This window comes from Anolis sagrei, chromosome 2 (genome assembly GCF_037176765.1).
Source record: "Anolis sagrei isolate rAnoSag1 chromosome 2, rAnoSag1.mat, whole genome shotgun sequence".
In the NCBI taxonomy this organism is placed as follows: Eukaryota; Metazoa; Chordata; class Lepidosauria; order Squamata; family Dactyloidae; genus Anolis; species Anolis sagrei.
In genome coordinates, this window is record NC_090022.1 from 185,549,674 (window position 1) to 185,575,316 (window position 25,643).

At 40.3% G+C, this 25,643-nt stretch overlaps 1 protein-coding gene across 13 annotated transcripts in view; it reads right to left on the minus strand.

Annotated features, from left to right (window-relative positions):
• The window catches only part of R3HDM2 (R3H domain containing 2), a 173,504-nt gene that overhangs the window by 84,896 nt on the left and 62,965 nt on the right, over positions 1–25,643 (minus strand). For 9 of the 13 annotated variants that reach the window (XM_060763001.2, XM_060763008.2, XM_060763005.2 and 6 more), the window contains exon 2: positions 601–719. The exons of 1 other annotated variant lie outside the window; for it this stretch is intronic. The gene's annotated coding sequence lies outside the window, so the exon portion shown is untranslated. Of the gene's footprint in view, positions 1–600; positions 720–16,524; positions 16,678–18,630; positions 18,976–25,643 lie in introns of those variants that run through there. 3 more of the 13 variants (XM_060762997.2, XM_060762998.2, XM_060762999.2) reach the window with 3 other exon arrangements.

The window sequence follows — 25,643 nt, forward strand, 5'->3', positions numbered from 1 at the left end:
AACTGAAGGTTTTATTTTTTTGTGCCGGCCACCAGTAAGAACATCTACTTCTGAAAAGGTAAGTCTTTCTAAAGAGACAGTATAGTTTGGTGGCTTAAGTGATAGACTAAACCTTTGTTATACAAGGTTCAACTCCCAGTTCAAACATGGAGACTGGATGGTTGATCTTGGGCAAATCATACTTTTCTTTCAGCCTATGAAAAGGCAATTGCACGTCCTTTGAATATATCCTGCCAAGGCATACATAGGATAGGGTCACATTAAGTCAGAGACAACCTCAAATTGCCCAGGGTAAAAAAAAAGTGCTTTCCCATCCCATCATCCCTTTCCTATTCCACAGAGAAACAGTTCCATCATCAGAACACCAGGCAGCTATCATTCACTGTGTTGGGAACTAACAGTCATATCGAAATGACACTTTTCATGAAAAATATATTGCCATGGTATTTGATCTTTCTATCAACTCTTAATTCTTGTCTTCTATAATGTAACATGAAATTGAAAGAATCCAACTGTGAATGCGCTGTTTAATTTTGCATTTATCTGAAAATTATAATGAAATATTTGAAAAACAAAATATAATTAAATGTGGAGAATGACCTTTTTTCCTGGAGCACTTGTTCCAATCATCTTCCCTACTGATTCCATCTAGAGGATGCAGCTGAGAAGTCATACTGTTGAGTGGCCCACCAAATCAGAAATTCTATGTACATGGAAACCTATCAAATGAAAAAGAAAATTAACTCCTTCTACTATGCTACCTTTCTACTTCCAGGGAGGATCTGCCACAAATGAACACTAATTGGTAGTGGGTCTAATAAGTATGGTAAATCTACATTTATGAAAAACTGGCAAATATTCGTTTGATTTGAACAATATATTTTTAATTGGGGAAATATTTGTATTCTTCAAGGGATGAGGCTTGGCGCTGTGACCTCAAGCTGTCTGTCTGTCCCCACCACTGAGAATGTACTGAAAGGTGGTACAGTAGAGTCTTGCTTATACAACATAAGCAGGCCAGCAGAACGTTGGATAAGTGAAAATGTTGGATAATAAGGAGAGATTAAGGAAAAGCTTGTTAAATTTAAAATTACGTTAATTAAGCACCAAAACATCACGTTTAACATCAAATCAACAGAAAATGTTGTTCAATAAACGGTAACGTTTTGTGGTAATTATTGATTTACGAATTTAGCACCAAAACATCACAATGTATTAAAACAGCTGTGAATCTGGACAGGAGGCAGCCTGTGTTGGATAATGCAGAACGTTGTATGAGCAAAGATTGGATAAGTGAGGCTCTACTGTACTCTACTTAGAAATTAATGCAGCCAATACCTTTTAACATAACAATAAAGAGGCAGAACACACTATGCAGACCACAACTGGCTTGATGATGACTAAAGCCAAGCAAGCAGGACAATGCACCAATATCATGAGTATGTAAGTTTCTTTTTATCAAACATGACACAAGATATATGATCTCTAGTACCAGAGGCAGTATGTTTCTTGGTACCAGCTTCCAGGGAGCACAGGTCGAAAGAAGATGAAGTTCAATTCCTATCCTGCTAGCAAACTTCCCATAGTCAGCCTGAACTAGGTATTAGAGTAGACAGACAACATGGGTTCTTTGCTTCTTCTGCAAAAGAGAAACCTCCTCCTTGTTTTGTTTTATTGCCTCTAAAGCAGTGTGTCATTGAAATAACATTACAGTGATTTTTCAGGGTTGATGGGAGGGGGCTGCTGCCATAAACTATGCAAAGGGTTTAAAAGCAAAGAAGCTTTTCTTAACACTCAGTTTCAATACTTTTCAGTAAATTACACAACAACAAATTCAGAGTGAAGCCGCAGTTCTGGAAAGAACAGCTATCTCATGGCTTCATTATTTTACATAAATAAGGCAGAACAGCAAACATTTGTCACCTTCATTGCCTCTAAATATGACACACACATACCCAGCACACACCACTCAATACCTCTAGCTGAAGCGGTGCATGGGCTGGTAGCTCTGCCTAGTCTTTAGTGACGCAAAAAGCCAATATTTCCTTCCTGCCCCTGGTGGGAGAGAGCTGATGGAAACAATTCTATACATTCCTCATTCACAAGAGGCTCGTCAGTGTGTTTACAGCTATCAAACATACAATGAACAACTGCTGGATTATTCCTCCAAGCACTCAAATTAAAAGCAGCAGCACTGTATGTTCCGCCGAAGCTTCTTATTAAAGAGAAGGAAAAGACTCCTTCACAGAAGCTTTTCCTTTTTGTGTGAATGAATCAGCTTTTGCTCCCTCAGGACAAGTGTGGGAGGGAATGAGGAGGTGGCTGACATGATCCACTGTGGCAAACAGGACTTGCAGAGAAAGCAGAAGCTCACACGGCTCAGGAGGAAGAAGGAAGTGGGCGACTAGGATGGACAAGCAATGCCAATCACTTTCCCTACAAAAATAAGACAAATTACGTAGATAGAGCATCAGGGAAGACACCAAAGAAAATCTGGGTCAGGGAAGGAAGAGGGGGGAAAACACTAGGGGCAGCAGAGAAAAGTTGTTGATTTTTCAGTTTACTTTGAAGAGCTCAAGAAATAAGTCAGCACAGATTGCCACCCTCCCCCCAACAAAAGAGTGTCTTCCATCTGACCCACTGAAATCTACACCTGAATTAGGGAGGGAGGCAAAGAAAATGCCTGTCACATTAGGTTTCATAGTTGCCAGGAAGTCAATGGAATCCCCTTCTCTGTTACCAGACTCCCCCTGTCGCATTTGTAGCTCTTTGTGGATAGTACGTTGAGCACATTTGGATGGTGTTTTTCTTCACAAGATTCATTCAGAGGGTTTTTGCTTTTGTCTTCCTCTGAAGCTATAATAGTATGACTTGCTCAAGGTCACCCAGTGAGTTTCTATGGCTGAGCAAGTATTTGAACCATGGTCTCAGGAGTTGTAGTCCAAATGCTAAAATCACCAAATTATCAATTCTTAGTTACCAATGACCAACTTATTTTTAGGAGATGTCTGTGTAACTAGAAGCAGGCTATGGTGTTTGGAAATAAGGGTGACGAAGCGGAGGTGAGCTTTAATCCTACAAGAAGACGATGTGGTTGGCTTTGTGCCCTGATTGTGGACTTCCTAGAACATCTAATGCTGGGAACAGAATGATTGATTCACATGGATTTGTTGTTTCATTTAGCAAAGCAAACTGTTCATTTCTTCTAATGCCTCAAGGAGAACTCCATTCTAAGAGACTACAGATGTTTCTGATGTGACCTTAACATTTATGAGAATATCGTTGGGCCAAACCAGATGTGATTAGGGTTGACGTATGTTAGAAATGGCTTGAAAGCACACAACAACAACACTGGGAATCACCTAGTAAGAGACACTACCTTAAAATGACAATTGTAGCGACTCAGGATTAAAATAATGTAGAGAGAAGGAAATAATTTCTACTATTATCAAATAGTCTGTGCCTTTCTTCCAAAGTCTCCCTAAACAAATATCTATCAGCCACTGTGTGATGCAAACTAGATCTCAATGCTCAAACCTAAGCAGATAACATGAAAGATAGCATGCTGTTATTCTCAGAGTCTGGTAATGGTTTTCATAACATGGCTGTTGTTCTGCAAGGGAATGTATCTCCTGGATCAGAGAAATCACTGCTGGCCCACTAATCATTTAGAAAGAAATTTAACACATCTGTAAGAACATCTGTTTCACCTTCCAGATGAAGAGAAAATAGTGACATTAAAATCACATTACTTTACTATGGAAGTTAAAAAAGACGCAACCACAGAAGAAAATGCTACTGTTTGCTCTGGAGTACAAAGTGAAGAAGCCACACACTTCAATAGTCCCTGGAGATCACAGGAAATTGCAATTTTAAAAGTTGATCTGGGCTGCAAAATGCAAAGCTTTCCTCACCATCTGTTTGGCCAAAGAAGAAGTAGGTAAGCACATAATTTTTGTTTGATTTTTTTCCCAAAACAAAATTTTCAGCAACAGGAGGTAGAAAGCTCATAAGCCACAACAACCTTCTCCTGCTACCTCAAGTATTTCTACTGTTCAACTCAACACAACATTTTGGCATTAACGTCACATCTTACTGAATTAGTACACCCTGCAAGGTTAAATGACAATGTTCTTGTCTTCTATTTGCTCATTGGCCTCTAGGTCAGCCAATCTGAATCATGCCTCCATGGCAACAGGCTACATTGCTATGAGCAAAACGACAAGAAGTTTTTTAAAATCATCATCATCTATGTTCCTAAGCTTTAAAAAAAAACCCAGAAAATGCTGCACATATCTGTCGTACAATGAAGTTTTAAAATTAGAAAGATGGTTCTCTTGTCAAAACTACCAGACACAGAACATACTCATCAAAATATAAGGCCACATAAAACATAGTTTCTTCTGGCAAAAACCTGGTAAACTGTATATCTATGGGGTAGAATAAAACATTGGGGTCAGGTTGGAGGGTAGATGAAAGCAGTCTGCAGCCAACAAATATAGATCCTTAATTGCTCTGAGCAATGAATAAACTTCACCCCAAAATACCATTTAGCTGATTTTGTCCTAAGTGTAGGAGAGTTCCACATCTGGTATCTTCTGCAATTCCTTCATCTCGCTACAACCCAGCAATGACACAACAAATACTACCTCTAAAGCAATCAATATAAGCCTTGCAATGGACTTGACACTCTATTACGAGTTGCAATAACTAGGAAAACTGGTAGTTCACGTGACACAATAGAAATAGAAATCTGCATGATCTGAAGCCCACCTGCCACAGTTGTTGAAACCAGTGGTCAGTATCCATCACTATCCATGATGAAAGTATGTGGCACTGTTACTGAACCGAAATTCAAGCAATCCTTATTATTGGCTAACATGAGCATACCTGAAGGTCTACACATTCTTCACACCTGCATTATATGTTACAAGAGAAATGGAAATATAGCCTACAGTAGTTAAACCCCTTCCCTACTGTAACATATAATGCAGGTCAAAGATCAAATATATTCTAGGAGGCTGACCAGAGTCAGGCTTCGTTAGTAAGGAAAATCAGGTGGTGTAAGTAATTTCAAGATACAAACAAACAAAGGGATGGGGATACATTAACCACTCTCGTGTGCTTTAAGTACAGAATTGAACTGGAAAGCCTCCGTGCATTCAGGCTGTGCTCTTTTGCAGATTGTTCTGCACAATTCCTCTCCTGCAGGGGATCTGCAGAAGGAAGTGGACATGTACTAAGGATTAGTCTTATTGCTCAGCTGGATATGACAGCAATGCAGTTTGTGACCACAGATCTGACAACATCTGTTAAATGGACAAGATAAGTTGAAGAGAAATGAGATTCACGAAAAGGTAATGGTGAAGGTCTAAGGCAGTCCAGCAATTGAACATAAAGAAAGTGAGTTTCTTCAGGAAAGGAATTTCAAAAACTTTTGTACAGGATTCTAGGCATGAACCATGCAGCCCTGTAATGTGCAAATGAAGAGTAAAAATAGATAAAAGAATATTGAGACAAAGCATTATTAAATCACATATGATATTCAACTGCCTTGCTTGAGCAGTGTTCCTGCAATTCAGACAATCTAATTTGTGTTTTTATATGCTTTCCTTCAAGAAAAATATGGGTCTCTCCCCATATTAGTAAGCTGATCACCCCTGCAATGGGAGTGCATTCATTTCTCTACTCTAGATGGCAGAGGCCTTTACAGTATTCATTCAATCCCCTAACTAATATTAGTAAAGGTAAAGGTTTTTCCCTGACATTAAGTCCAGTCGTGTCCGACTCTGGGGGGTGGTGTTCATCTCCATTTCTAAGCTGAAGAGCCGGCGTGGTCCATAGACACCTCCAAGGTCATGTGGACAGCATGACTGCATGGAGCGCCGTTACCTTCCCACCGGAGCGGTACCTATTGATCTACTCGCATTTGCATGTTTTCGAACTGCTAGGTTGGCAGAAGCTGGGGCTGACAGCGGAAGCTCATGCCACTCCGCTAATATTAGAAAAATATTATTATTTAGAAATATATTAGAAAACAACAACAAAAAAACCTAGCATGACAGCATTCAGTTCCATCCAAGTGATGCTGTAGCTAGTCTTGCTGGCTCAAAAGCGAGTTGCATAATGGGCTCCCCAGTAGTATCTAAAATGTTCAAGAAAGTACCCCCTTTGAGAAGAGCCAGGACAATTATTAAAGAAAGGGTTGAAGTATTTTGCAAAGAATTCAGATGTGTCAGCATATAAAGTTCATGATCCATATCTGGAATGGGAGGAGAAACCACTGGACTGACTTAACGTAAAAATAGCCCCAGGAGAAAAATTTGATGCCAGGTATTGGTGAAAAATCATACCTGCGTGACGATTTGCTGAATACTTTAAATTCTTTCTAGAGAAACGGTATCATCCTAGAAGCTGAAAGAAGAACATCTGATTTAAAATAATCCAGGAACAGACAGTAAATCTGGATCTTCTGAGAAAGGAGATCATATGTTTTACCATCACATTCACAAGGATGAAGAAGACCAAGGGAGAGTGCATTAGACTGGTACTGGAGCTCCTGAGATGTCAATTTCAAATATATTTTGTGAAAGAGGTGAATCAGTATTTACAAGTAAATTTCCTTGAGATGTATAGAAGCCAGTAAATATCTGAAACAAGAAACCTCTAAAACAGTGGAGGGCCTCCTAGTGAAATCTATGCTTTCAGGGAAATGAATTTTTCTTCTCACATACAGTACAGTTCTCCAGATGCCATTCAATTTGTGAATAAGGACAAATATGAAGTAACTGCCTTTCAATTTCTATAATAGTAATATTTTCTCTATGGCTCCTATTTCAATCAGATTAGAAATTTCATGCAAGATCAGCTGTTTTTCCATCTGTTATGATCATCAAAGAAATAAAAAACTGGTAAAGGTGGGTATGTTCTCACCTTTGGAAGGTGGAAAGTGAGTAAATTTTGAGAAAAAAATCCTTCGTCAAGTTGACGGTCCAAGTACTTCTCACATTTGCTCGCCCATGTTCTAAAATAATCTTTTTTTGTTTTGTTTTTTTAAGTTTCTCAGAGCAAAAAAAAAAAAAAAGGATAGAAGGATTGAAAACATGGCAAAACTCACTGCACTCTCCCTCAAGCCCATATGTTTGTCCCCCTACTGCATGGCCTTACCAGCACCAGATGGAGAAAGAATGGCAAAGCTGCCATGATGGGGGCTTGGGAATCGTCCTCATCAAATACCGGATCATTCACCGGGAGTTAAGGTTGTTTAACGTGAAGACCTATGGTACCAAGCTAGCCTCGACATGAGGTCTGAGAAGGCTCTGACATCATCCTATGGGGAAGGAGAAGTGGAGTGGGTTACCTCTGGGTCTGGGGAGGGAAGGCACATATCACTGGTGGAGGAGGTTGGACATTGTAGTACTCCATTTCCTTGTCCAGCTTGGGCTCATGTGCAACAGGCTCCCAGGTTATCAGAGTGTGAGGGGCAGATATGATATGTCTGGAGACCCATCAATGTCGAGGTCTATGTGTGACTGGCATTCTGAGCACTTCATGAGCGGTGTGACTTGTGCCAACAGAGATCAATGACCTCGACAGCCAGGAGACCACAGAAGCTCTGCTGGAACAGTGAGAGCATGAATGTCTGGATCTTGGTAGGGAATGAGAGGGAGTTCCCTACAAAGACCGCCCAATGGGATGGCATTCGAGCACAATCAAGCTTGTTTCGACTTCTGCCTCTTGCTAGTGAGGAAGGATAACATCGATATCCAATTCCCTAAGTTGAGATCTTTGACCATAGGCACTTGGGAAGCCTGGGTTTGGTCTTCAGGAAATTGCTCTTCGACAAAGGGGGAAAGCTCCTGAGGCATCAGTGTGGCCCCCCACTGAGAGCACTCGAACTTGTCCTTGGCCTTTGTAGGCCTGACCAAATTGGCAGCCAAGGCCTGAGCTTTTGGCGGAGAAGCTTTGGCTGCCATTGCCTTACTTTTCTTGGACTTTTTGGTCTCGTCTGAGTGAGCGTTTTTGGGCATGGAGGTTGATGGAGTACAGTCCTCTGCTGGATTTCACCTTAGCAGTTTTATGAAGCCTGGTAGATGTAGTTTATGGAGCAGTAGAGAACGACTGACCTTTTAGGATGGTCTTATAGAGGGCTGCTTTCAGGTGTTGTTCCCTGTTTTTTCCTGGCTGCTAGTGTGAAGGCCTGGCAAATCCTACAGGCCAAAGCCACATGTGCCTTACCAAGGCACCTCATCAGTGGGATTGGCTATCATTGTTAGGCATTTTGGCCTTACAGTCAGCATGCCTCTCAGGATCTGGATAGAGATCCTCAGGAGCACAAAAAAAAAGAGAGAAATGCCTCTAGAACATGGCTCTATAGCCCGAAAAAACCCACAAGAACCTAGTGATTCCAGCCATGAAAGCCTTCGACAATACAAAGAGAGAGAAACTTAGTCCTAAACCTTTTAATACTGGTTTTAAACCAATTTATTGGATTTGTTCTCAAAATTACGCTCACTGAAACACTCCTCAAAATTTCTAAAGTGTCACTAATTTTTGGGAGCCATAAAGGAAATTTTCCTCAAGGGATATTACATCAGGTCACATACATTACTATGTATTGATTTCAGAGTATCAAAGGGATTTGCAAACCTTAAGAACCTCATGCTAGGCTTTCTCAAGAGCTAACAGTCCAGTCAATGGTCAGTCTAATCATCCAAAGGAAGATGACTATCAACACTCTCAAAGGAAAGGCTCTCAACAATAAAAAAAACTTCTTGTGATTTTGAAATCAATATCTAAATTAGATTTCAAGTATCTTTGGTCTGAACTGAATTGATTCAGCATGCAACCTTTTGGCTATTTGGATCCTATGCTTGATTCTCTGTCTATCAAGCCGTTCAACTTAAATGTATGAGCTACTGTTGGGACTCACATTTATAAATAAACTAGCTTTGGGACCCAGCGCTGTCCAGGTTATTTGAGAAAGGAATTGTGTATCAAGGTTGGTCTTTATCAGTCATTGGATGAGGGTCGCAATGGTCTCAGGAATTTAGTGAAAGTACTGCGAGTCCCATCATCTGTGGTCCATCCTCCTCCAAACTGCACCAGGATGGTGAGTGGGTCATGTGGGCTCTCTGTGCCAAGTGTGGTCTTTATTGGTATTTGGATGAGTGTTGCTGTGATTTCAGGAAGTGAGTGAAGGTACTGCAAGTCCCATCATCCATCCTCCTCCAAACAGCACCAGGATGTAGAGTGGGTCATGGGGGCTCTGTGTGCCAAGTTTGGTCTTGATAGGTCATTAGATGAGGATTGCAGCAGTCTTGGGAAGGGAGTGAAGTCCCATCATCCATGGTCTGTCCTCCTTAAAAGTGCACCGGGATGTAGAGTGGGTCATGGGGCTCTGTGTGCCAAGTTTGATCATTGGCGAGGGTCTCAGTGGTCTCAGGAAGTGAGTGAAGTGACTGCAAGTCCCATCATCCAACTCCAAATTCTTCCAAACACCACCAGGATGTAGAGTGGGTCATGCAGGCTCTCTGTGTGAATTGTGATCCTGATCCATCATTGTTGGCAGTTGTAATGGTCTCAGGAAGGGAGTGCAGGTATTGCAAGTCCCATCGTCCATGGTGCATCCTCCTCCAAACCGCAGCAGGATGTAGAGTGTGTCATGGAGACTCAGTGTGCCAAGTCTGATCTTTATCAGTAATTGGATAAGGATTGCAGTGGTCTCGGGAATTGAGGAAAGGTACTGCAAGTCCCATAATCTATGGTCCATCCAAACCACACCAGGGCGTAAAGTGGGTCATGAGAGGTCTATGTACTAAGTTTGGTCTAGATCAGTCATTGGATGAAGGTCACAGCAGTCTCAGAAAGTGAGTGATGGTACTGCAAGTCCCATCATTCATGGTCCATCCTCCTCCAAACTGCAGTAGGATGTAGAGTGAGTGAAGGTACTGCAAATCCCTCAGGCCCTTTCCTTTCTCTTCTCATCCACTTGAGAATGTTAGAATGTTTTTTGTTTTTTTGTTTTTTGTTTGTCGTGTCAGGAGCGACGCCAGGATGTTTTGATCTTTTACCATCCTTGTGGGAGGCTTCTCTCATGTCCTCGCATGAGGAGCTGGAGCTGATAGAGGGAGCTCATCCGCGCTCTCCCCAGATTCAAACCTGCAACCTGTGGGTCTTCAGTCCTGCCGGCACAGGGGTTTAACCCTCTGCGCAACCAGGGGCTCCTGTTGAGGCTGGCCAATCAGAAACCATATGCAAATTTCCTTTCCCTTCTCAGCCACTTGAGAATCTTGGAGTGTTGTGGCTGACCAATCAGAGACCATATGCAAATAGTACTACAGTGGCAGCCAATCGGAATGCTGCCACGTACACCTCCCGTCCTTCCTCCACATACAAACACTGACTTTTATTATATACATAGATAGATAAAATACACAGAGTGAATCATTCCCAGTCCTTTAAAAACTGTGCTTCACTACTAAGAATCATAGGCTATAATAAACAACTTTCTGGGATTTCTTTTCCCTCCGGACGGAGCTTTTTTAAATGTTTAAAACTCATCCTGCGTTAGAGCAGGGGGGGGGGGGGCTCCAAAGTTTCTTCAATGCACAGATTCAAAACTAATGGCCAACTAAAGACACAAGACTCCATTTATTCTTATCCCTACATAAACATGACTTCTAATCTATTACAGTTAAATGAAGCATGACTTTTTATCTGGCTATTACAGGAACATCTTGCATCCATCTTTGTACCAACAACATACTGTTGCAGAAGAGACTTTACTTTGGCTCAACAATTCCGTCACACTCTGTTCCCAGAGCGGCTGTTAGAATGGTAATAGCTTGAATGACCAAAGAGAAACCACACACCACTACTATTGAATAGATCTTCTGACACCCAGCTGGACTAATGACCACTGCAAAAAGTAACTACATGCTGAAACATCAAACTATTATTCCTTGTGAGTATCTATCTGTCTTTACCCAGTTGCTGACATAATAGATTTTCATAGGGTTTTCTTAGACAAGGAGTACTCTGAATAGTTTTGCTATTTCAGCCCTACAAAACCTAGCATTCATTGGTGGTCTTCGTCATGTATTAACTAGAGCAGACCCTACTTAATTTACAAGATGAGATGGGCTCAGGTTATATTCTTACTCTTTGCATATGTGAAATAATGAGGCATATTGATTTGGGCCCATACATTTACTGAGACTGAGAGATGTGCATTTGGAAGATACCTGTAGAAGCATCATGCCAAAGTGCAGTATGTAATCTATATAAATAAAAATGTAATGTTCGTTTGTGGGATTAACAAAACTCATAAACCACTGGATGAATTGACACCAAATTTGGACAGCATACGCCTAACAACCCAATATATGTCCTTCACTCAAAAAATTGATTTTGTCTTTTGGGTGTTGTAGCTGCTGGGATTTATAGTTCACCTACAATCAAATAGCATGATCGAATTGAACTAACCAGGGCATAAAGGACTCCCATGACCAACAGAAAACACTAGAAGGGTTTGGTGAGCATTGACCTTGAGTTTGGGAGTTGTAGTTCACCTACATCCAGAGACCACCATGGACTCAAACAATGATGGAGCTGGACCAAACTTGGCACGAATACTCCATATGCCCAAATGTGAACTCATATGGAGTTTGGGGAAAATAGACCCTGACATTTGCGAGTTGTGGTTACTGGGATTTATAGTTCACCTATAGTCAAAGAGCATTCTAAACCCCACCAACGACAGAATTGGGGCAAACTTCCCACACTGAACTCCCATGAGCAACAGAAAATATTTAAGGCCATCCAGTCCAACTCCCTTCACCAGGACAAGAAAATGTAATCAAAGCCCTCCTGACAAAGAGCCATCTAGCCATAGATATAGATAGAAAGAGATAGTTAGATATGATTCGCACACACACAGATCATAGATTTGAAAGGGACCCCTCAAGAAGGACAATGATATGTTGCATGTTCCAGAGTAGGCAAACCAGACAATCTCCACATCAACACTGACAAAGAAACAACAAGAAATATTGTTTATCCACAAGTATAAAGAAATTCCATATATTAGAAACCAACACTTTCTCATTACTTTATTTTCTAGATCACCAGACTGGGCCACAGCAATGCGTGGCAGGGGACGGCTAGTTTCCTAATAGAAAAGTTTCCTCTTACAGGTGCAAAAATGAATCACTGAGAGATCTAGGTGAGGGATTTGAAAGGATGCCTTAAACTGACATCTTCTGTCCTTCATGGTACAACTATGGAAGTTATGTTTGTGGAATTTACTTAACTGAGTCAAATGGACAATGCACTTATGAAATTATAGTGTTTTCATTCTATTTTGACTACCATGATTCAAGTCAATGGGATCCTGGGGTTTGTAATTTGGTGAGGCACTAGATCTCTCTGGCTGAGAAGTCTAAATGTCTCTCCCAGGATTCCATTGGATGCAGTCATGGCGTTTAAGGTGAAATACTTAAATTATGATGATGGTGATAGTGATGATGACAATATTATTATTATTATGTTTATGTTTATTTATATCCCGCTTTTTCTCTTCATACAGAGACTCAAAGCAGCTCACAACTAAAGCACTGCAATACAACTTAAAACATACAAATATACAAGTATTAAAACAATATTAAACATCATTAAAAGCATATAAAATCAAAGCAGACCCTGCCAATCTTAAAAAACGTCTTCTTTAAAAGCCTGTCTGAATAAAAATTCTTTAGCCTGCCACCGGAAGGACAGGGAGCTCCATTCCCATTCATTGAGATTGAGATGGAGGTGAGATCTAGAGAAGGGTCTCTCCTGAAGATCTCAGAGCCCAGGTAGGTTCATACAAGGACAAATGTAATGCAAATGGATCCATAGTCTATAAACACTGAATTATGTGTTTATAGACTGCACCATAGTAGAATACAAATGGGAACAGGAAAACATTTAATTTTTTTCATATTGAAAAAAACAAAGCAAATAATGAAAAAAAAGTTCTAACTCAACAGTTCTTTGTTATCCCTTTCTGCTTGCATTGAGGGGAGTGGGAGAAACACAAAATGTGATATTCATTGGCACGTGGAGCAGTTCACTGTAAACTCATTTCTACAACATGCATAGATTACACCAATCCTTCACTATCATAAACCCATTCAATTATATCATTAGAAAGAGAAGGCAGTAGACACTTTGCTTCATGCTTTGTTTCATGGTCACTTACAGTGTTGTTGGGAAAAACAATATGAATAGACAAATGAACAAAGACCTGAAAGAACCTCATCTCTCTTTCTTCTATTTGAATCACTGCCTATATCCCAAAAAATATCACATAAATAAGGTATTATTAGCTCCCCTGTGTGCACTTAAATTAATGAATGGAGAAGAAAAAAGAACATTAGTAAAAACTGAAGGCAACATAAATATTCTGCAGTGTTAAAAAAAGGAATCAAAAGTCAGTGATGCAACTGCTTCCCAAACAATGGGGGGAGCACAGCAATTATTTTTTCCAATGTGCCAGGATCCAGTACCACACTTCTGTCTCTGGAAATCACCAAAGCTGGAAGCTGGTGACTTGCAGTCCGGCTCATAGACCACTACTCTGTTTCAGTTTCAAGAGGGCAGGGACAGCATCCCCAATTAACTGGAATACAAAAATATCTTAACCTAATAGATGGCAATACCAATGGGCCTGTCAGATAATCCATTTGCTCCAAACAGTACAATTTCAGTGAATTCTACTTGTAACAATACACTATACATTTCCCAATGACCCAAGTTTTTGGCAGCTAAAGAAATTTATCATTTAGTGATGGGAAACGAGCAACCTCAAGGTATCCTCATTTCAAGCCCTGTCAAGAGTACATATATTTTCATCAGATGTCTGGGAGTCCAGGAATAGTACCCTGGGGAAAGCAAGGACAAAGATGCATGAAGCTGTCTTTGGACTGTATTCCTGGTGCTGACCCTCCTTGATTTCCCCAGCTGGCCACTTAGATCAAAGGAGATCACTATTATCCCCAGGCAGTGAAACAGAATGTCCTACATCAGCCTCTCCTCGATCAGATGTCATCCAGATGTGCTGAATTACAGCTAGTCTGAGTCATTTTGAGATGGCCAGCTCAAGAGAAACTACCTATCACCTTCAAATCCTTCATCAGAATAGATTTTCATTTGGAGGAGAGAAGCAAGCCAAGATCAAGTACAATAACATTTATGTCTTTCTGCAGTCACCTAGATAGAAAACTATTTTGATATGTTCTGGGCCTGACTAAATATCAAAATTAATTGTTTAGGGCCAGGCTGATTTTATTACCATCCTAGCCAGTTGTTTGAACTAAAAAACTGGGCTTTGAGGGGGGGAAAGTACAGGAAAAAAACTGTTCAAAATGTTGCTTTTTATGCAATCCTTTCATAAAACTGGCGCATGTTGCAAAACGGTATTCAAAAATGCTTTAGAACTCCTATAAGTTTGCCCAGTAGGGAGAAATCATCACATTTCTCATGTAAGAATGAGATAAGTGGATATCCCTCCTTACGCAATCATTTTTCCAGATCTACTCAACTGAGGTATACATTTCTAGACAGCAATGTCATACTTGACTCAGTATGAACCATTTTGCATTCAACTTATATTTCCTTATCTTCAAATCCCATGCTGTTGGGAATGGGAGAAGAGAAGGAAAATACTAGTGATCTCTAGTGGATAAAGAGAGTTGACTGTATTCACTTATAGCCATCAAACTGAACCAATTGTGGGATTCTAAGTCATTTTCCTTTGAGGAGGGTATACCCAGGTGGGATTCCACCATACCAAATGCAACCAAGTAACCATTAATTATGGTTTGCTGGTCTTAATCACTAAACCCGTTCACATTTTTTGAAATCCTGACCATGAAAAAAGTAAGATAAGTACATTGAAGAACTACCATTAAACATGGCATGTGTGTTGGGCTTTCTGAATGGCTGTTTGTAGGCTTGTTTTATTTATTTATTTATTTATTTAGAAGGGTTGTCAATCAACATAGAGCCCATTACAATATTCTGCCTAATATCCAATGAAGGGGACAACTAGAGAGCAAAACATTTCAACATACAGAGACAGCATTCAGAACAGCAACCAACGGGAACACTTTTGAAGAACTTTCAGCACTGTCTGAGTCAATTCAACCAGATGTCCAAACTGCTACCTGACATAAAATACTTCAATAGAGATATTTTTGAACACATTTGGATTCCATTACAGCATGGATAGCCTTTGGAAGCATTGAGCAAAAAGAGGAATTGCCAGAAAAATACAAAATGGTAAATACACATCTTCATTCACAACGTAACTGGATGAGAGTTAGGAGTCGCACATATTTTGAGTCTTGGATGTCACAACAAATCTGAGAATTTCAAAAGTTCTTCACTGTGATTGCTGCTCCAGGCAATCCCTTTCATCACTAATGATCATTAGACAGTGAATAAGAATTTATGTCAATGTCACCTTTAAAGGGTTACACAGCTGGCCCCAGCATCAGAAAGCCCGTCAGGCTAGTGGTCACACAATGAAGACATAAAATGACCAATTGATTTCAATTTTAGTACAGGACATTGCAAGGGCCCACACTTGGCATTTAATTTTTAGATACAGACAGTCCTAGGCACGACGTCAATCAAAAACTACAGAATCATCACAACTGGAAAGAGGCATTTTATCAATTAGTTGAGGGCATCCAGCTGATTATGATTTGGGGGAGTGGAGACAGCAAAAGAGAATGGTAGGAAAGACAGAACTTTGGTTAAATGACACAGCAGCTCTGACCTTACAATTCACAACAGACAAAACTACATTTATTCCAGTGCAATGCCTGAGATAGTAAACTTTAAGACCCTAATGTAATTAAAACACAAGCAGATAAAGTATAATCTCTTCATACAGAATCAGACTGGTTAGAGAACTGGGAAAAGACAACTGAGAGCACACTATTTAGACTGACGTAAAAGAGACAGGGGTGCACGGGAATCCAGTATACAGGTTACAAAATAATAAAAGACTTGAGTTATTCTGCAAATAGCTACATTACATCTCGCTTCTCTCTCTTATCCACCCACGCCCTGTCGCCCTGAGGTTATATAAGGGAGAAACTGGGATGCTCCCTTCCCCCCTCTTTTCTTGCTTTATTTTCAAGGTTTGCTGAAGATCATAAAAGGATTCACTGCTTTTTCCTCCCCCCACTGCCCCAACCTCTGTCCGCAAGATACACACACCACCCATTTCCATGCTCCTCCTATTTGGGGGATGCACCAAAACAAAGCAAGGGCTTTTCCCACTGATGACGTAAAATCCTTGAGAGAATCCCTTCCCATCTAGCCATTAGCCACAGACTAGCGTCAACATTAAAACCAGCTGACAAGACCCAGAATTTAGTTTTCTAGCTTCAAACTTTCACAGCTGCAAAATAAGATCATTAAATACAGTGAAAAAATGATTGGGTTGTTTTAAAAAAAGGAAGTATTTACCAGTTTCACGTCAGTTATTGTTTCCCCTTGAAAGCTGTTAAACTGCACCCACCACATGCAGACGGGAACTGCTGTCAATGACGTCAAGATTGGTCTCCTGGCAACGATTAGGGCTGCCGGCCACCATGGGGATTTCCTGAAAATCTAGCATGAAAATTACCCACCTCCTCTGTAATGTGAAGATGCGCAACACAGTGTTGGAATTCCTTTAACCCTTCCTTACCTGGAGACAGCTGCTCCCTGGCACAATTCTTTACAGATCCACAACCTTATTTCTCCCCCCCCCCCTCCACCTAGACCCAAAAAAAGGTTGGGGAAGGGGAACTTTAGGGGCTAACAGCCACTTGCAAATACAGAGCCAGCTGCCTGCTTCCGGAATGGAAAAAAATGATACCAAGCATAAAAATAGCTCTTAACTCTTTCCTACTCAAAGGTCTGAGTGTCTGTGTCACCCAGAGCAAAATCTGAATGAGGAAGATCAAATTGCACAGCATCCCTTTCACAAGCTCAGCAATCTTAGCACTCACAAACAAATCTTGGCCAACTTTTCAATGACTTCTGTTCTCCTTAAACAGGTAGGATTATCTTCCAGTGAAAATGAAAATGAGCTGAGATCAAGAACAATGTGGAGTGGATGGGGAAGGAGGACACAACATAAATGAATTTTCACTGAATGGCAAAGACAGCTCAAAAGGTTGCAAGGCTTTTAGGGTAACTATTAGCTAAACTGGTTCAAGGAGACAATAGCCCAAACAGAAATCCTCTATCTCCTTCTTGATCTTTTGCATTCTCAAACATTTCAGCTGCTTCAAAAGATAAGTGATTCACAATCTTACAGCTTATCAGGTTAATCTTGGTGACGGTCATAATTAACACATGTATCAATAAATGATTAGCTTAAAATCAAGCAAAAAAGAACCCATTCTTAGCTGAGCTAGCAGACAAGACACCATCCACCAGGAGTGACGCTTGAAGAGGGCGGGAGGGAAAGGAGAGCCGACAGCAAGCTTGCCCACCCACTCCTACTTCCTTCCTTTGCTGAATATTGGTTTCATAAGCACAAGGACAAAACTGAAAAACACCCACTTGCTGAAGCAATTACTATTCAGCAGAGCCACAAAAGGACCCATGGCAAAACCACTTACCAAGGTTGCACTCAAAGGTTTCTTCTTCCACATCTAAAACCTACAAATTAACTTAGTTTGGCTTGTGAAAAGAATGTATAGGATCTCTATCCCTTGAATGAAAATACACACAAGCAGATCACTTAATATGGTTATTCTGGCCAAGCACAGTTTAAGAATTTAGCCAGCAATCTGAAACACAAAGAGAAGAGGAGAGAGAGGAGAGAAACAAACCTAAGTAAGCATCTGATAAATCCTTCCTGGAGAGGCTGGTCTGTATAAAAACCAACTTGAACATCAAGATAAAGGAAAGAAGGAAACCAAAAGGCATCCAACTGTGCTTAATCCAATTGTGTTCAATGGCATATAGCCAGCCAGTTAACCAACTGGCTGTTCTGACACAACAGCAGAAATCCTTTTTCCTTGGCTCCAAATAATCCACACACACCAAACACATTACACAAACAAAAGTGCAGGGTTTATGAATGAGAACAGTGTGGGATGCTTAGTTTCTCATCCTCAAAAGCAAGAATGAGTTAAAATGATTGCAAGATCTGCTCAGTAGAGTCCAGCAGGGAGAGCTCCTTAATGACACAAACGAAGCTACTGCGTATGTTTACGGGGATTCCCTTCTTTCCTCTAAGAGGATGGATGCACGGAAGCAGCGTGTATCACAGAAAAACTGACGACATGGGAGCCTCATAGACGCTGCAAAATTGGTGAAGGAGGAAAAAAGGCATAAAATGAGAGACTCCTGTACCATTCAGAAGATAAACCATTTGAGGAGGGGGAGACACCAACAATAAAGCAAGCTCCCTCACCACTGGCATTCCAGCTAAAGAGCAACAGAATTAAATCACAAGGACAGATCTTTTGCAAAATTGACAGATTTATCTTGCTTTCTCTCCTTCTTTCTCTCTTCCCCCTCCCCAACACCATTCCAATCCACCAGAGACTTACTTTGCTCTAAAAATAAACTCACCCCAGTAGAAGCTGCACTCTGAGTAGGTCATCTATTTCCCCTTCTCAACGGGTACCTCAATGCAATGAAGAGTCAACAGAGGCATTTTGACAGGAGCCCTTGGTTCTCGGAATCCTCTTTCTCTCTCCCTCCCTCTTCCCACCGTCATTCTTGTCTGCCCCTCTTTTCCCCAGCCCCCAACCTCAAACAAAACGTGGATGCCCCCTCTCCACTACCACGGTGAGCTAATTACTCTGACATGCGGCTCAAAATGAAGTGGACCCCAGCTGTTTGAAGGGCTGGCATCGAGAGCGAGCACTGCCAATGGCCACTTCCACACCCCCTCCTCTCCCTCATTCAAAGACTTGAGCTGAACTGCCTCCGCAAGGCTGAGGAAAGGCATTTAAAGGCATAGTAACCCACTTTCCTCTGCTGAGGATGACAAAAACAAGGAGATCGCCCCACTTAAACAGGAGCATAATTTCCCATAAATCTGTGCTCAGATGAAAGACAAAGACAGGTGCATGTAACCCAGTTTGATAAGGACTCTCATGTAGGTGAATGAGCTATTTAAATGCACTTGATGTTTCATCTCAAATACTTGCACACCAGCTTTCCATTTGATGGGCTCATCTACCCTGCAGCAATAAGACAGACCATGTGGGGGTGGGGAGCATGACTGCCATAATCTTGCTATATGTTCAGCAAACAGTAGTTGTTCTGTGGTCCTAAACGGCAGGGTATAGACAACAAGTATAATGAGCTTGAGCAAGTTCTCACTAATATAATGGGTTTCTATTACCAGTGAACTAGAAAGTATTTTAGACATTTACTTTTTCATATTAATTTTCACTGGATCTAAGCACGAATCATACAGTTTAGATCCAATCCATTATTTTTTTTAATTGTTCCAGAGTAACATTGTATAAAGACTGTGTATAATATTTATGTTTTATGCTTTCGCCTCAGTCTCTTGAACTCAATCTCTAAAGAAAAATAAATATATGAGCTTGTGTTTACAGGATCAGGGTTTATTGTTTGGCTGTTTGGAGGCTTATGTTTGCATGGGAAATAAGATAAAATTGAAACCTTAACACTAGAAGGCTAATATGATTGAACATGCATCACAGAACCTTGGTGGGATGTGTATCATGGTAAAAATGTAGTAATGGAGACATATGTCCCATTTCAAGGAAACAGATCAAACAGAAAAGAAGGGAGGAGGGGTGTTATATATAAAAGAGCTGTACACCTATGTCAAGATCCATAACTGAAAGAAATTAAAATAAATTGGAAGCATCTGGGTAAAAAAAAATCAAGGAAACTATAGTGACATAATTGTGGGATTTTATGATCGCAAGCCAGAATAAAGTTTGGATGATGCATTTCTAGAACAAATGAATATTTGGAAAAGAAAAATATAATGGTGGTAGTCGCCATCCTGATATTTGCTGCTAACTATACCAAGTATATAAGATCTAATGCAATGACCAATCTCGATATAATAATGAAGAGTAGAGACATCACACTGGCAATGAAGATCCACATAGTCAAAGCAATTGTATCCCCAATAGTAACCTATGGATGCAAGAGCTGGACCATAAGGAAGGCTGAGCGAAGAAAGATAAGACGCTATTGAACTGTGGTGCTGGAGGAAAATTCTGCGACTACCTTGGACCACAAGAAGATCAAACCAGTCCATACTCCCGGAAATAAAGCCCGACTGCTCACTGGAGGGAAGGATATTAGAGGCAAAGATGAACTACTTTGGCCACATAATAAAACAGTAAAGCTTAGAGAAGATAATGATGCTGGGGAAGATGGAAGGAAAAAGGAAGAGGGGCCGAGAAAGGGCAAGATGGATGGATGTTATCCTTGAAGTGACTGGCTTGACCTTGAAGAAGCTGGGAGCCACGTCAGCTGACAGGGAGCTCTGGCGTGGGCGGGTTCATGAGGTCAGGAAGAGTCAGAAGCGACTGAACAAATAAACAACAACAATCAGATCTGATAGATTCCTAATCTCTGTTGGTTATAATTAAATCCAGTTTGCCTTTTATTATCCATAAGGGGCAACAAGTTGATCAATTACTTTGGATTTGAGTCTAACCAACAGAACTGAACTTATCCACGAAGTGAAAATTGTGGGAGTGACCATGTTTTCTTGGAATTTTTATACAAATAAAGAGGAAGCCAAATATAGTCAGGCACAGACTTTGGACTTCAAGAAAGCTGATTCTGCAAGTTTAGGGAAACAGCTCGTGAGATACCATCATCAAAATGCTCAAAGGGTTCATGATGCATGAGAGTTTCTTAAAGGTGAGAAACTGAATGCATAGTTGCAAACAATGTCAATGAGGAAGAGAAATGGGAGGTGTCTTAGCAAAACAAGGTGGAGGTATAATTTTCAAATAAACTAAGATTTAAGAGAGAGATATAAGAAACTGAAGAAAACAGATCTCATGAAAGGAGAATAAAAATAACCAGTGCTTGTAGAAGCTTCAGAATTCACAAATTCTGAAGCTTAGAATGAACTCTGGCTTTCTAGAAAGTTTAGAACCAATAAGGGGGAGAGATTCTGAACATCCAGAACAACATGGAAAAGAAACAGGCTGTTTTCAACCAAAACCAGTTCCAAGTCTGCCACTGGGAGGTCTGGATAGAAGCATGGCACAAAGAGGGAAGGATGGTGATTTGTTTAAGTTCACAGATGACCAGTAAAAAAAACCTACAGTTACAGCTAGGCAATCCTTGTGGCTCACATATATGGGCAGGCTAAACTCACTGAGAAGTGTTGGTAATTCCACAACCAACAACAAAACTGTCCAGCTAAAAGACCCAGTTCAGGACCAAGCATCCAGTCTGTAATGGAACAGGAACATAGTCCATTTAGCTGCAAAGCAGAGTTTCAAAAGAGAAAGCTGGAGAGTGGGAAGCAGAAACCACCTTATGGAAGAAAGAGATGTCAGTAGAGAAGATCACCTTGTCTCTACGAAAATACAAACTAGGTGGATCTATTGTGGGTGTATGTCACATGCCGAGAAATAAACCATTTCAGAAAAACAGATTAAAAAAAGAATGAGCAAGTGACATTAAAAATCAAGGATGCTTACTACTGTGACCTATTATTTAAATTCTTGAAGCCAGGTTGAGAGAGTCCGAATAAAATTTAGGGGAGAGAAATGACAAATAATGATCGCATCATTTTTTTGGGTCTATGACAGATCATAATGAAGACCTGGATGATGCCTTCTTGGAACTGATGACTAAACATTTAGAGAACAAAGATGTAGAAGATTTTGGCTATCTCATATTTGTTGGAATTCAAACTCTGTCAATAACATAAAACCCAATAAATTCCTCACTTGCATTGCATACAATTCATTGACCAGAAAATGAAAGAGGCAACAAGGAGATCACCTGCTTTAGATCTGATCCTAACTAATGATGGCCTGGTTAATAGGATGGAAGTAGTAGGTTTCTTATGTGAAAGTGATTATGTTCTCTTGGAGTTTGTTATACAAGGGAATGGGGAAGCCAAACATAGTCAGATACATATTTGTATTTTAAAGAAATAAGTTTTAATATTATCTTTTATAGAAATACATTTTAATATTTGTATTTGTGGTATTTTTACAATGTTTGTGTGTTTTAATTGTTCTGTAACCTGCCTTGAGCTACGAGGATAGGTGGGTAAGAAATAAAATGATGATGATGATGATGATTATTATTATTATTATTATTATATTCTAAACTTTGAGAAAGCTGATTTCAGTAAACCTAGGGAAATGCTGAGTGTGATCCCATTGCCAGGAATACTAAAAAAGTAGGGAGTTCATAATGGATGGACGTTTCTTAAAATGAGATACTGAAGGTAGTTTTGAAACAATATGGAGGGCGAAATGGAGGTGTCTAAAGAAACTGGAACAGATGTCTAAAGACCCTTTGAATATGCTAAGATTTAGGTAGGAAGTCAGAAAACCTCTTTGGTGGCTGGATAGGGCCTTTTCTGTGGTGGCCCCCCGACTCTGGAACACCCTCCCCAAAGATCTTAGACGGGCCCCTACGCTGGCAGTCTTTAGGAAGAACTTGAAGACCTGGCTGTTCCGATGTGCCTTTCCAGAATAGGAAAACACCAACAACAAGTCCCATAAACACTTTATTAGAAATTAAGATTGCTGTCACATGCACTTACCCTATAATCCCACATACCACCTGTCACATCAGCACTTTTAATCTGTATCCATTACTCTGGCCCAGCCCAGTTTTATTGTGACTTGATGTATTGTTTTATTGCTATTGTTTTAATATTGCTTTAACTGTTTTTAATTTGCTTTAGGTTGTGTACTGTTATGTTGTGTTTTGAGGCCTTGGCCTTTGTAAGCCACATCGAGTCCTTCGGGAGATGCTAATGGGGTACAAATAAAGATAATAATAATAATAATAATAATAATAATAATAATCTGGCAGGAATGTTTAGATTGAATGGTCTTTGTGATGTCTTCCAACTCTGATTATATGATTCATGGCAACCCTGTTCGATATCATAAGGTCCATCTTAAATATTGCCAGTTCTATGGCTTAGGATGAGGGGAGATGGCCACAATGTAGACCTTTAAAATAGACGGTGGTGGTCTTTAGCTTTCAAAGACATGAAACATGTCACATGTATTTGTGTGAGAAGCTAAGACAGAAAGAAGGCCCACTCAGATGAACAGGATTGCTTTGACTGTATGCAAGCCACAGGACATCACTTGTTTGATGTCATCTGATAGTTCTGATATGGATGAAGGTATCATAGTCTGAAAGTGACCATATCCAGGTGGAGTATTTACCATGTCATATGGAGAGAAGGTTGAAGTTTCCTAGGAAGCAGTGGAAATAGATCTTGTGAGATATCTTGTTCTGTTTCTGCTTGGTTTTCGCAGGGAGGTGAAAATGTATTTCTGCCACCAGAGCTTTATGGGATGATGAGAGACAGGCTGCTGGGGATAGGTGAGTGGCAGGCTGTGTAGTTTTAAATGTATTTTAACTTGTTTGTTCCATAACGCAAAATAAGTATTTTTATTTATTTTCTATTCATATTTTAATGCATTTGCCTCTGTTTTCATTGTATTATGTCATGTTTGTGATTAGCCTACTCAAGTCCCTAATCAGGAAAAAGGAGGGATAAAAATAAAATAAATAAAATATAGGTAGAGACACTGCATTTCTTAAAAGGTCTCTGTGCTGTTAACATCTAGAATTTTTTTTACATACTGTACAGACGAAACTTTCCAACATGCAGTCCCAAAACATCCAATGAAAGTGTTTTTAGTGGAGAATCTACAACACAAGAACTGGGACTTAACACTTTGAGGTTTTCTATTTCCAAAAAAGGTAAAACTTGTAGATAATTGTTATGATTAGGCTAAATTGTATCATTGTGGATTTGGAGTTTTGTTGTACTTTTCTAGGCCTTGGTTCTCTGAATGTAATATCTGTATAAAATATGTATTTTAATTATTATATAACACTGCATTTCTCAACCTGGGGGTCGGGACCCCTGGTAGGGATTGCAAGGGGGTTTCAGAAGAGTCGCCAAAGACCATTAGAAAACATATATTTCTGATGGTCTTAGGAACCCCTTTGGCTGAGAAGGCTGAAGACCTCTCCACCTGTCCTTCTCTTCCTTTCTGGAAACTAATGGCAATTCCTCCCACCAAAAGCCCTCCTCCTGCTGTGATTGGCTGTTTCTGAGACCCCAAGCAGGGAAGAGAGAGCAGACTGCCCTGTGCATGGCAACAAGGTGCGCATGCACAGGCGAGGGAGATTGTGTGAGGTTGGAGGGAGGCTCACAATAGTAACCACAACTCCAAAATTCAAGGTCAATGCCCACCAAACCCTTCCAGTATTTTCTGTTAGCCATGGGAGTTCTGTGTGCCAAGTTTGGTCCAATTCCATCATTGATGGAGCTCAGAATACTCTTTGATTGTAGGTTAACTAAGATCCCAGCAATTACTGCTCCCAAATGACTAAATCACCCACCAGTATTCAAATTTGGGTGTATTGGGTATTTGTGCCGAATTTGGTTCAGTGAATGAGAATACATCCTGCATATCAGATATTTACATGACGATTCAGAACAATAGCAAAATTACAAATATGGCAACAAAAATAATTTTATGGTTGGGCGTTACCACAATATGAGGAACTGTATTAAGGGGTCACAGCATTAGAAATGTTGGGGAACACTGGTGTAACAAGATAGTTTTCCCCACTGATTTTATTTTAGATATGTCTGTACACCTATGTCAAGATCAATGACTGAGGGCAATGAAAACAAATTGGGAGCATAGAGGACAAGGGAAGATTTGTTTTCTGCTGCTCTAGAAACTAGGTACAGTGGTTCTCAACCTGGGGTCCCCAGATGTTTTTGGCCTACAACTCCCAGAAATCCCAGCCAGTTTGCCAGCTGTTAGGATTTCTGGGAGTTGAAGGCCAAAAATATCTGGGTCCCCAGGTTGAGAACCACTGAACTAGGACATGAAGCAATGGATTCAAAATGCAGGAAAAAAGATTCTACCTAAATTTCCAGATGGCAAGAGCTGTTCAGCAGCTGTATATGTTGCCTCAAAACATGGTGAGTCTCCTTTTCTGGAGGTTTCTAAGCAGAGGCTGGATGGCCATCTGTCGGGGTGCTTTGATTCTGTGTTCTTCTCTTCTCAATCTATGACTTTATGGCATTTTATAAATAAAACAGCTTTGCATAACAAGGTTTTACAGTATTAGGAGACTGAACTAAAAGTATTTCCTCACAATAGTTTGTGGAGGTAGGAAATATCATATTGTTATGTTCTCTTTGCCTGCTTCATTGTAGATATTTACTAACATGTTGGAAATAAAACTTTTAAAGAACAAAAAAGATCTAGTTCAATACCAAACATTTCCTGACACATTTTGTTTTTTAAAAACTTGTAAATCTCATTTATATATTTATTTATTTGTGTGTGTGTGTGTGTGTGTGTGTGTGTGTGTGTGTTGGGCTCAACACTTAC